The sequence below is a fragment of the Protopterus annectens genome, chromosome 1.part0 (genome assembly GCF_019279795.1).
Source record: "Protopterus annectens isolate FY-2018-M chromosome 1.part0, PAN1.0, whole genome shotgun sequence".
Classification (NCBI taxonomy): Eukaryota; Metazoa; Chordata; order Ceratodontiformes; family Protopteridae; genus Protopterus; species Protopterus annectens.
This window is the reverse complement of record NC_056725.1, coordinates 1,027,651-1,039,669: the sequence shown is the minus strand read 5'-3', so window position 1 is coordinate 1,039,669 and position 12,019 is coordinate 1,027,651.

The window sequence follows — 12,019 nt, the reverse complement described above, 5'->3', positions numbered from 1 at the left end:
ACAGGCCCTCATGGGGACTCATCCCTGTGGGCGTTGTAAGTTTTGCAGTCACATAGATACATCACATGAATTTAAACATCCAGTCTCTAAACAGATTTTTTTCTTTTAGAGTTACTGTAGATTGTAGAACTAAGAACTTGGTTTACCTTGCTACTTGCAAAGACTGTACTATTTTTTTTTCCTGGATAAGACCAATAGGATGTTCTATGAAAGGATTAGGGAACACATTTATGCAATTAGGAAATGTGATTCCACTAATGCCTTGGCAAAACATAAATTAGAGTCTGGCTTTACACATAGTTTTGGTTTCAAAGCAGTAGAAGTTATATCAGAAGACTCATGGGGCGGGAGACCGCAGGAATTTTACTGAAGAGAGAGAGTTACATTGGATTTTAAAATTTTTGGCTGACAAGAAACCTGGACTAAATGGTAAGGTTTCTTTAAAATCTGTGCAGAAGTCCAAGGATTTGCCTAGGTAATTATTGCTTTTATTTGATAGGCTAATTGTCAGTTTTAAATTGTATATAATGTGGTTGTGTTTGCCTGAAGAAGCACTTTGTGCGAAAGTGCTCACCTGTTTTATACCTGTTATTGTGTGGTTTTATTAAAGGACTTTACTTCAACCTTGCCACTGGGATTTTGTTCATTTTTTGCTACTTTGTTCTTTTGTCTGTGAAGGCTTCCCAGTTAAGTTTGTCGGAGGTTTGTTTTTACTTTTTGAACATGTATTTATTTATTTATTTATTTTACATTTGTTGACTAGGATAGTCCAACTGGGCTCACAAGCCCTTTTTCAGTGGAGGCCCGGAGAGAAAAGCTCCACAATCAATACAATTGAAGTATGTTATAAAATTTACAAAATGACACAAATTATCACAATGATGTAAAATAATAATCTATACAATTTTGACAATAGAGCAATATGAAACATAAGTTATAGCATACCACTACAGTTCCTATGCAAACATGAGTTGTAGTATCTCATTGCAGTTCCTATACATCCTCATTTAGTAGTAGAGAGAAGGGCATCGCAAAATGATAATAATGAAAGATAAAGAGGTAGCTGACATGAATAAAATTGCCAGTTTCAAAAGAGGTAGAAGAAGGCTGGGAAACTCTATGTTGAAAAGAACGATAGGATAATTCAGCAGAGACAAATATAGTAGGCTGATAGACCACAGGTTGGGAATATAAGGGAGTTTATGAGGGTTGAGAGCAGTGACAGGACCAATTGTTATTTAGGTATTCCTTGGTAGCTGCTTTGAAATATTTTAGCTGTTTGAGGGACCTAATTTCTAATGGCAACTTGTTCCAATACATTGCAGGATGGTAGCTGTAAAGGTTGCCTCCCATTTTGGTTTTAGGTTTATAGCGCTGTAAGAAGTCTAGGTCTGAGCTGCATAAATATCTAGTGGGGGTATATTGAGAGATAAGAGAAGACAAGCTGGGGCAATAGTCGGGCGGGTATAGAATGTAGTGAATAATTTGAAGCTGAGAGAGGAGAAGTAGATGAGGCAATTCAAGCCAGTTTAGGTGTTTTAGTGAGAGACAGTGATGGGACTTGTATGTTTGATGTGTTGCAAATCAGGCTACTTTATTGTAAGTTGATTCAAGTTTAGTAAGGAGAGAGGAGCTGAAATTTGTGAGGACTTGAGAGCTGTATAGTAGGCTGGGTAGGAAGTAGACATGAGAAAGGGTTACTTTTGCTTGTTTAGTGAGAAACTTTTTATTTCTATAAAGCAGGCCCAGTTTTTGATGAGTCTTTTGGATACAGTTGCTAACATGTAGGTCAAACTTAAGCTGATCATCTATAATAACACCTAAGAGTTTTGTGCTTGATTCACCTTCAAATTGGGGTGTTATTAAGTGACAGTAAAGAGAAAGCAGGTTTCAGGTGATTGGCATTCTTAGATAAGAAAAGTAGGAGTTTTTTTCAGGGGTTTAGAATGAGCATATTATTAGACAACCATGTTTCAACTGAGTTGAAGGATGTCCGAGTGACAGAGATGAGTTTGGGGAGGTATCAGTGATGGTGATGACTGTATCAGGGCTGACTGAGGGCAGGAAGTATACAGTAGGTTTGTAAAGATGTTAAAGAGTAATGGACAAATAATAGAGCCTTGGGGAACCCCTATTCTCACAGGAAGAGAAGAGGAGAGAGCAAAGAGTTACCTCACTGATTGCAGTCTATCAGTGAGGTAGCTGGAAAACCAGGCAACAGTAGCAGTGGAAAAGTTAAGGCTAGTTAGTTTAGTCAATAGTAAAGAGTGAGACACAGTGTCAAAAGTTTTTGAAAGGTCTAAGAAAAGGCAGTTTGTTGTTATCTCTAGCTAATGAAATGGTGTTAAGGAAGGATGTAAGGGCAGTGGAGGTACTATGTTTAGGACAGAAGCCATGTTGTCTAGGTGTAAGCAGATTTTCCTGTAATAAATATTGCATGACTTGCTTGTGAATGCATTTTTCCAAAACTTTTGAGAGTGGGGATAAGATAGCGATGGGTCTAAAGTTAGTGATTTCTGTGAAGTTACTTACTTTGTGTATAGGTAGTGTGTAGAATTTTTTCCAAATAGAAGGCACCTTTGACTCAGAGATAGAGCAGTTTATAAGGATGGAAACAGGGAGAGTGAGTGAGTCAGCTGCTAACTGGAGGAAACAGGAAGGTATATTGTCAGCAGATGCTGAGCAGGGTTTATGCTTGGAGAGTAGAGACTTAATGTAGCTAGTAGGAACAGACGTAAGGGAAAATGTATTAGAAAAGTTAAGAGTAGGAGCAGATTCAGAGGAGTCAGTAGTCCAGCTGTTACCAGCGTTTGTAGAATTAGTAGAAGAAAAGTCATGGGTAAACATTTTAGATATAGATTCAATAAAATAGTTGTTGAATATGGCTGCAGTTTATTTGGGAGTGTTACTGGGGCACGGATTGGGAGAAGAAGGATTACCAAGATGCAGTATTAGGTTGATTGAATTCCAGAATTTTTTAGGGTAAGATCTTTGAGCAGTAGGAAGGTTAAAGTAGAATTCTTTTTTATCTTTTCTAATGTGTTTTTTTTTGCCAAATTTCTAACGTCTTTGTACATTTGCAAATCAGAGGGGAGCTTTGTTTTTACTCATCTTTTCTACATCTTACCTCTAGATTTCGTAAGGAGACGAGTAGCATTTGTTAGCCAAGGGGATATGTGTGATTTTATGTGAACTGTTTGAAGTGGACCAAGGCTGTCAAGAATGTTAAGGAAGGTGGTATTGAAGGATTGAACTGCTTCATCAAGGGGGAGGTGGGCTAGATAAGTCCAGTTAATTCTAGAGAGCAGGGCCTTAAAATCATCTGGGCAGGAATTAGTTAGACTGCGGCAGGTTCTATATCTATGTGGTCTAGTGATGTGGGGAGTAAATCTAAAAGTTCTTACTGGGGAGTGGTCATTTATGGAGTTGGGTAGGGCTTCAGGGTTATGGTATTTGCAAGGATCAGAAACTAGTATTCAGTCTATGAGAGTGCTAGAGTTGTTTGAATTATTGATATGGGTAGGTTCAGAGATGAGTTGAGTAAACCCATATAAATTAATAAAATAGGAAGAGTTAGGAGAGTAGAGAGTAGTCCAGTTGATATTTATATCTCCATGGAGGATGGTTTAATTTGGAAAGTGTTGTGAGAGATAGGAAAGAATATTCTCCAGTACTTGTATGTTGTCCCCTGGAGGAATATAGATAGCGACTACAGTGATAGTGCAGTAGTGATTAAATCTGAGGTTTGCCAGTAGAAGTTCAGCAGGAGAAAAGGATGGGATAGGTTTAGTGGAACATGTAATGGTAAGTTGGTTGGAATAAACTATAGCAACTCCACCCCCTTTTCTTTTTGGGTGGTCAAGGCGAAGTATGTTATAACCTGGGGTAGTACTTGTTTATCAGGGATTCGAGATTTTAGCCAGATTTCAATTAAGGCAATTACATCAGGATTGTGATTAGTAATCCAGGCATGAAATTTACTAACTTTTTCTAGGACACTTCTGATGCTCATAGAGTAGAATGAAATGTTTTTGTTAGAATGTGAAGAGTGTGCTCTGTTGGTAGTGGTAGTGTTACTGATAGGAGAGTGAGAGATGGTGCCGGAATTAGGATGAATGTCGCCTGATAGAAGAACAGCACATGGCTGGTGTTGAAGTTTGTGTTTGAATAGGCTATAGAAGAGGTGTTTAGTTTTAACTTTGGAGTATGAGTTAAGAGAAGGGGGAATTTTGATTTTAGGTAGTGGGATATGCAAAGGGAATGTAGAAGAGCAGATAGTACAAGACAGAAGTGATGATGAAAAATCATTTGCATGACATATTCATCAACAACCTCCACACTGCTACAAAAATGTTACCCTAGCTCAATACACTGATGAAATTACCCTAATATTCTCTGCCAAATCTCTCTCTAAAACTCCAAGATCTTGCACAACAATCCTTCTTATGGATTAAAGATGGCTAAATAATTCATAACTACTACTAAATTCTAAAAAAAAATAAATAAATTACTGCTCTTTATCACAAAACACATCTCTACCAAAACAATATTCTTCACTATCATTTTTGCAAACAACATTTATTTATTTATTTATTTTATTTGACATTTGTTGACTGGGTTAGTCCAACTGGGACAAAGCCCTTTTTCAGTGGAGACCCGGGGAGAAAAGCTCCACAGAAAAACATACAATTTATTTAACATACAATTAATTTAACATAAGATGAATCAAAAAATTACATTAACATAAGTAATAGCAAGTTTAAAATATAAAGCAATTTGAATATACCTTTCAGCATGGGGAGATACAGAGGAGAAGAACAACTAACAATAAAGATAGACATTAACTTTTGAAAAGACTATACAGAAAAGTTAGCCTGGCTGTGAGTAGGAAAAGAGTAGGTCTAGTGTGAAAGGGATTTAAAAGAATGCAGGATAGAAGGAGAGAGGAAGGAAAGATGAGTAGCAGTGTTGTAAAAGAGAGAGATAAGGAGAAAGGTAGAGTTACACAAAAATAGAAGCCAGATAAAAGAATAGGATACCTTAGGGAGATGAGTCAACCAGGGGGAAGATAGCATAAACAATGTATTTTCCTTAAAGTGAATTTTTACTGCCTTCCTGAAAAGGGATTTGGATCTTATGTAATGGCTGTCTAAAGGTAGTTTATTCCATTTTTCAGCAGGGGAACAGCTAAAGAGATTTTTTTCCCTATATTGGTCTTAGGCTTGTGAATAGTCAGGAGATATTGTTCAGAGCTTCACAGGGTTCTAATAGGCATGTAGAGGGAGATGATAGATGAAATACTGGGGCAGAAAGTGGATTGACAAAGAATAGAATGAATTATTTGAAGTTGGGAGAGAAGGAGGTTATGAGGGAATTATGACCAGTTCAGTTTTTTGAGTGCTAAGCAGTGATGCAATGGAGTAAGAAAGTTCGGTGGCAAATTTAGCTATCTTGTTGCAAGTGGACTCAAGTTTAGAAATAAGTGTTGATTGTAAATTGCTGAGAATTTGAGACCCACGGAGAAGTGTTGGTAATAGGCAGGCATGTGAAAGAGATCATCAAATTAAAAAAAATCAGATCACGCAAATGCACAATACTTATCCTGTCAGAAGGGAGAAAGGCAGAAGTACACATCAAAACTATTTGACAAAGAAACGTGAACAGTAATATCTGACTGTATTTTAATATATACAGATTACAACAATGTAGTATTTCTGAGACTTCACCTTATTCCCAGCCACAGTGATCACAGAGATAGTAGCAGGGGTACTGGGTACATAGGCCCTCCCATTAGGGTTGCAGGTCTGAGTGACTCCCCCCTGAAAAAAATGCTCTTATATTGCTGGCATGTCCTTTGACTTTTGCTGTTAGATGGTTAGTTCACAGTTAACTGTCCTTCTGAGTGCAAACATATTTGCTGTGAACTTAAATCATTAAGCCCTGTCAGAAGTATATGCTGCAGTGACATAAGCTTATAATGATAGTAAGTACAGCATTCCTGCAGTTTCATATGTACCTGATTTCCCACAGTTAAAACCAACTGGATCCTAAAGAGAATGAAATGTAGAAGTACAGTTGTGTATGAACTTACCATAACACTGGATGCCCTACTGATTATTGGTACAGTATTCCAATACTACTGGGTTATCTTGCAGAGGTAACCTGCCATCCATCTGGGGTACCAAAGCCAAAAAACATCTTTATGGGCATACATCCAATGTAACAGCTAAGTCCACAGGCTTAAAGGGTACATAAGCAGACATACGAGCAGTTTTCCCTCAGTCCATGAAACACCAGCAGATAAACACTATAAAAAAAGGAGGTGGAGGGTGGGAAGTAATACTGCAAGAGTGATCAGTAGGACATCTACTATTATGATAAGTACCTACACAACTGTACTATGTCCTTCCTAATAATAAACATAAACACAATGATAGAACAAAAAAATACCTCACTGGCATAGCCAGCTTAGCCAGGAAGTTGTGCACGTACAGAAATATGTATGTACCTCTCAGGGGTACTGCCATCTCTCCTCTATGCTGCCCCAGTCTTCACTAACCTTGAAGTTTCACAATTGTCCAAACATGAGCAATGTTATAGTAAAATAGGCAAATTTACAGTAAACTGTAACAATGCAGCACACCACTGCCTAGCCCTTAGAAAATTAAACTGGTTTCAACTACCACATCACCTAGCTCTTTCTCAACTAACTACAATAGATTGATTTCTCTAAAAGTAAAAAAAAATTACCCAACCCTCAACAACTTAATACCACACTACTACACTAAAAGAATTTTATGATCTAGAAAAAAATCACTATCATGATAACCAAAGTATCTAATACTGTAGGCGACTCTATATTTAAACAGTGTAGCTAAACTATGGAACCACAGCCCACTACCACTGAAATCCATTCAGAATAGAAATTAATTTAAAACACAAGTAAAATTTCACCTGTCAAATCAGTAGATCTGCTCCTGTATATCTCCAGGATAAATGCCATTGTTATCATCAGCTTGCCAGATTGTCAAACTATTTCTCCTCATTCAGAATCCTATACCCACAACCAGTCTTAGGTTCATAAGTTCATACTAAGCTAATGATCACTAGGGCCCTTATAAGCCTAGTCATGCAACCCAAATATGACCCACAAATTTGATTTATATAGGTGACTGCCCCATTCCATCAGAGACATAGCAGCCAGACCGGGGGGAATTTCTGATTACCCATCCATTGGTTCAAGTTGCTCTTAAAAAGGGATAGGGAGGAACTCTGCTTCACATGGATGGGGACCCTGTTCCAGAGAATGGGAATTCTCTGAGAAATGTATCTGTCTCTCCAACATGACTGTTTATGTCACAAGCAAAATTTAGGACTTTTTAATCTAGCAGTTCTGATGCTGTTGTTTTTCGGATGTACAAAAAGTTCATCAAAACAGGGTCCAGGGATGCAATGTATACCAGGCAAAGATCATCTCTCAGAAGTTGTGTGTGACTCTGAATATGTAAACAGACAGGGCTTTGAGCTAATCAGCATAAGACATTGTATTACTCTCTGTATTCTTTTTTTAAGGAACTTTTGTGGATGTTGCAGTTGCTCTATGTTGGATCTGATGAGGGCCAAGTACAGTGGTATGATGAACTCTCTGGATCTAGATGCCATACCCCTGCTTATAAGTTGAGCAACATAGAAGGATTTTCTTACTACTTTGGACACATGTTGTTCAAAGGCTAAGTTACTATCTACACGAGTTCCCAGATTCCTGACTAGTGCATCAACTTTTAAGGGATCCCTATCACAATATCAAAGTTCCAAAACTCCAAAGACCGTATGGCTGAGACCATATGTCCAACGTTTTGGAAAACACAAACAAAATAAAACAAAACAAAACACCTTTATGTTTTTTGCAGGGGGGTAAGCCCCCCTGCACCCCCCACACCCCCTGCTACTTAAATATACTAACTCCAAGATTGCACTACAGTGAGGAAAACAGCAAATCCTGAGTTCCGCTCTATATGGCGATCTCAATAGAAAGTGTTCAGGCCATATGGTCTTCGGATATTTGGAACTTCGATAAAGTGATAGGGATCACTTTTAAGGGTGTTTTATTCATAATACAGTTACTCAGGGTGGTAGGCTTCTCAAAAGATACTATAATTCATTTCTTGCTATTGAGTTTGAACCATGGCTTTGGCACAGAGAATTTGTCTGTATTATACCTTCCTGAAGGTTGTTCTCATCTGGGGGAATTCAGTGATTGCTCCCAGTTTGCAATCATCTGTAAACATGGTCAGTCAAAGGCCTTTGACATTGGCTATGACATCCAAAACATAGATGCCAAAGAGGAATGGGCCCAGCACAAAGCTCTGGGGGACTCCATTGGTGACCAGCCTCTTTGTGGAGGTGACCTCACCAGTTCTAACCTCCTGAGTCCTATTAATGATCCAACTAGCTATCCAGCATGTTATAAAGGGGTTTATACCTAGTTCTGTAAGTCGGTTGACAATACCCAAGTGAGGTTTTGTATCAAATGCTTTAGGCAGATCTAGGTAGGCAGTTTGCCCCATTTTCTCTCATCCACTGCCTTAATGACCTTTTTTAAAGAAGTCCTCCAGATTCAGTAAGCATGACCTTCCTTTGACAAAGCCAAACTGGGATGGATTCAGTGTCTGAAGGTCTCCGTTGTCCTTGTTGATAATTTCCATGATAATTCTTTTTATGGCTTTGCAAATAAGACTAGTCAGAGTAATGGGTCTGTAGTTTCCAGGATCTGCTGAAGGTCCTCCCTTATGAAGGGAGATGACTGTTGCAGTCCTCTATTCAAGTGGTACAAAGCCTGTTTTAAGACTATAGTTAAATAATTAATCCAGGTGTCCTGATAAGTCATATTTTAGCTTATTCAGGAGGCACCCTAGGATGTTATCAGGGCCCTTGAAGCCAATTTCTTGGTTTTAGTGATTGCAACCAGTATATGCTTCATAGTTATATTTGGAGGGGTTATGTTTGAGTGTATTTTTGAGGGGATGGTTTGGGTGGGGGATAAAGTTGGAAATTGATTTATCTGCTAACAGGTTCACTATATCACTGGTCTCAGTGAATATGGCACGATTAACCACTGGTTCAGTACATTGCTATGTACTGCCCTTGAGGTTTCTGACATAGCTGTAGAAGGCCTTATGGTTATCTTTCACATGGGAGGCTATCTTAACGTCAAAGCTGGCTTTGCTTGAACTAATTACCCATCTCATTTGCCTATTTACTTTGATGAGAAAGTTTCCATCTTTATGGGATTTATCCTTCCTGATATTTGCCATTCTTTTTTCCTTTTGTTTTATATCCTGTATAATTTGGAATTCCACCACGGTAGTTTGTTTCCGGGGCTAGTCCTGAGCTTACTTCTGATAGCACAGCAACCTCTATGCAACCATTGACATGGCTGGACATAGTTTCCGAGAGCAAGTCAGCATAGGCTGCTGTGTTCTCTGGGTTTGGAGGGGCACTGAATTTTGACAAACCATCACTTAATATAAGGTAATTTGCCTTAGAATAGTTCATAACTGTTACCGGTTTTAATGGGATTATGGAGCTGATTATGATTTCAAAGGAGAAAGCTTTATGGTCATACCCACAAGGGAGGATGAGTGGGGAGGGGTTGCAACATTCTCCCATATTTGTACGCACAAGTTCCAGTATGTTGGAGCTTCTAGTAGGTGCATTCGCTATTTGGCCAAGGATGTTTGTATTTGTGAAGTCCAGGAATCTCTGTGCCTGTAGATTTGAGGCTGTGTAGGATTCCTGGTCTATAGAGGGGTAATTAAAGTTTCCCATAAGTGTCTCCAGTAGATCTAATTATGCACTGTGAGTTTCTTGGGACATGGAGAGTGACCTATAGCTGTGAAATATATGGTATGGGGTTTTATCTATGGTGATCTGCATGTGGAGTAACTATGTATTTAAGTATTTATTTATCTTTGTTTACCCAGAAAGTAAGATGAAAGGCAAATAAGTGGTAAATCAAATACAAATAAAAGCAAAAAGCCACTTGCTGTTTTGAGACTAGAAGGAATGAATGTGAGCAGTTTTAAGCGTAACACAAATTTATTTATCCGCTTTTCATCCAAAGGAGTTCTTCGATGAAGGTTGACCTTAGCATACACAAATAAGTCCCAATATGTCACTATGTGACTAGAGGGTGCATTGATAGACAATGTATTCAAAATATTCAAGGCAGAAGCACAAAAGGTAAATTGAGTGGACACCCATACAATTTATAAAGAGATGGAAACTTCAACAGAAACAGCACACTGATTATAAAGTACAAACAGCATTATGATTTGAAAGAAGGGGAGATAGTTTCTACACATGTGGAAGGTAAAGAGATGCAAGAAATTAACCTAAGTCACAGATTAAATAACTATGACCTGACTTCTCTCAGCTTTGCATTTTATTTGTTGGTTAACTAATTTTTGTTATGATCAAAACATTGATGATGTTACACATTACAAGGGTTTTGGTGAGGATTATATCAGCTTTGGCCCTGATAAATTTCACCCCAGTAACAAGGGTGGCAAAACATTCTATAGCATTTTTTTAGGGTTTCCGGATTTCACATTAGGGGCTACAAGGACTGTATAGCACCCTATTACACTCTGAAAGAGCATTATACAACTGCAACTTGACTCACTAATATATTCAACAAGTTTCAAATTTTAGTAACTTAGCTCTCCTACAATACTGATAATATTACTGGCAGAGGGGTAAATAAAATGTACTTAGTTTTCGGATATTTGCCTGCTTTTGACCAGGTAATACTTCGGGGGTATTATCAGTTTTATTGTGATGAGCTAACACCTAGATGAGTTTTCTGTGATGAAATTTATGAAACTTTGTAGAAAGTGACATGGTACTTCATGAGAGAGTCTTAAAATTATTGCTTCTTATAAAGCTCAAGACAAAATGTTAAGCCACAAGCTGGGTTAATCAGTGGTCTTCTTTTTCAGCATATTCACATCCCATGTATTGTCCATGATGACTTTAACTACCCCCTGATCTTATATGGAGGCTAAATTGTATGGGCTGATGCTATCCATAATTATGTTCTGTTAGTGAAATTTCCAAATGGGGCAAAAATATTTTGGACCATCTATTTACCAGCAACTCATGAATAATTCTAAATGTGAACCTTGTATAATGTTACATAGTTCTGACCACTGGGCTTTTATTTTTACTATAATTTTTGCAGGTGTTACAGTAAGACTGATGTCTGCTTATAGAATGAGAATCTAGATTTATCTAGAGCAACATTTACCATTGTTTATACTGACTGGACCAAAGATAGCCATGGTGAGACTAGATGCAACTGCTTTTGAATACACTTGTAATAAACGTTTGGTTGGCCAATTCAAAAAGCTCAAAAGATTTGCTTTCCCATAACAGAATGCTAAACTTACCAAGCTAGTTAAGAAAAAGAAGGTTTAAAACACTGGCACATGCAGGAGAAAGTATCGCAAGATTGGAAAGCAGCTATGTTGTAGTATCACTAATACTAAAAACAGCTACAATTAATACTTAACCAATGACAGGCCTAATAAACATAATTAAAAAAATATTTTTATAGTCAGAAGAGCTGCAATGACTATGTCACTCCTATTGTAAAAGATGGGGTGGTTGTTAGTAATCCTGTTAATATGATTCATCGGTATATTCTTTACTATGCAAGGTGAATATTGCTATTCAGAAAGGGTATTTAGGGCCAAACACCACTATGGCATTTACAGCTATTACCTGTGATATGGTTGTATCCTCATGCAAGAAAGTCTGATCCAGCTGTGTCATGGGTTCTGATAAAGTCCTTAGAGAACTCAAAAATAGTATTTATTTTTTTAACATTTGTTGACCAGGAAAGTCTGACTAGGACAGAGCCTATTTTCAGCAGAGGCCCAATGAGAAACACTCTATATGCATGTCTTCAGAATGTGGAAGGAAACCCAAGGAAATGCAGGGAGGACATGCAGCCTCC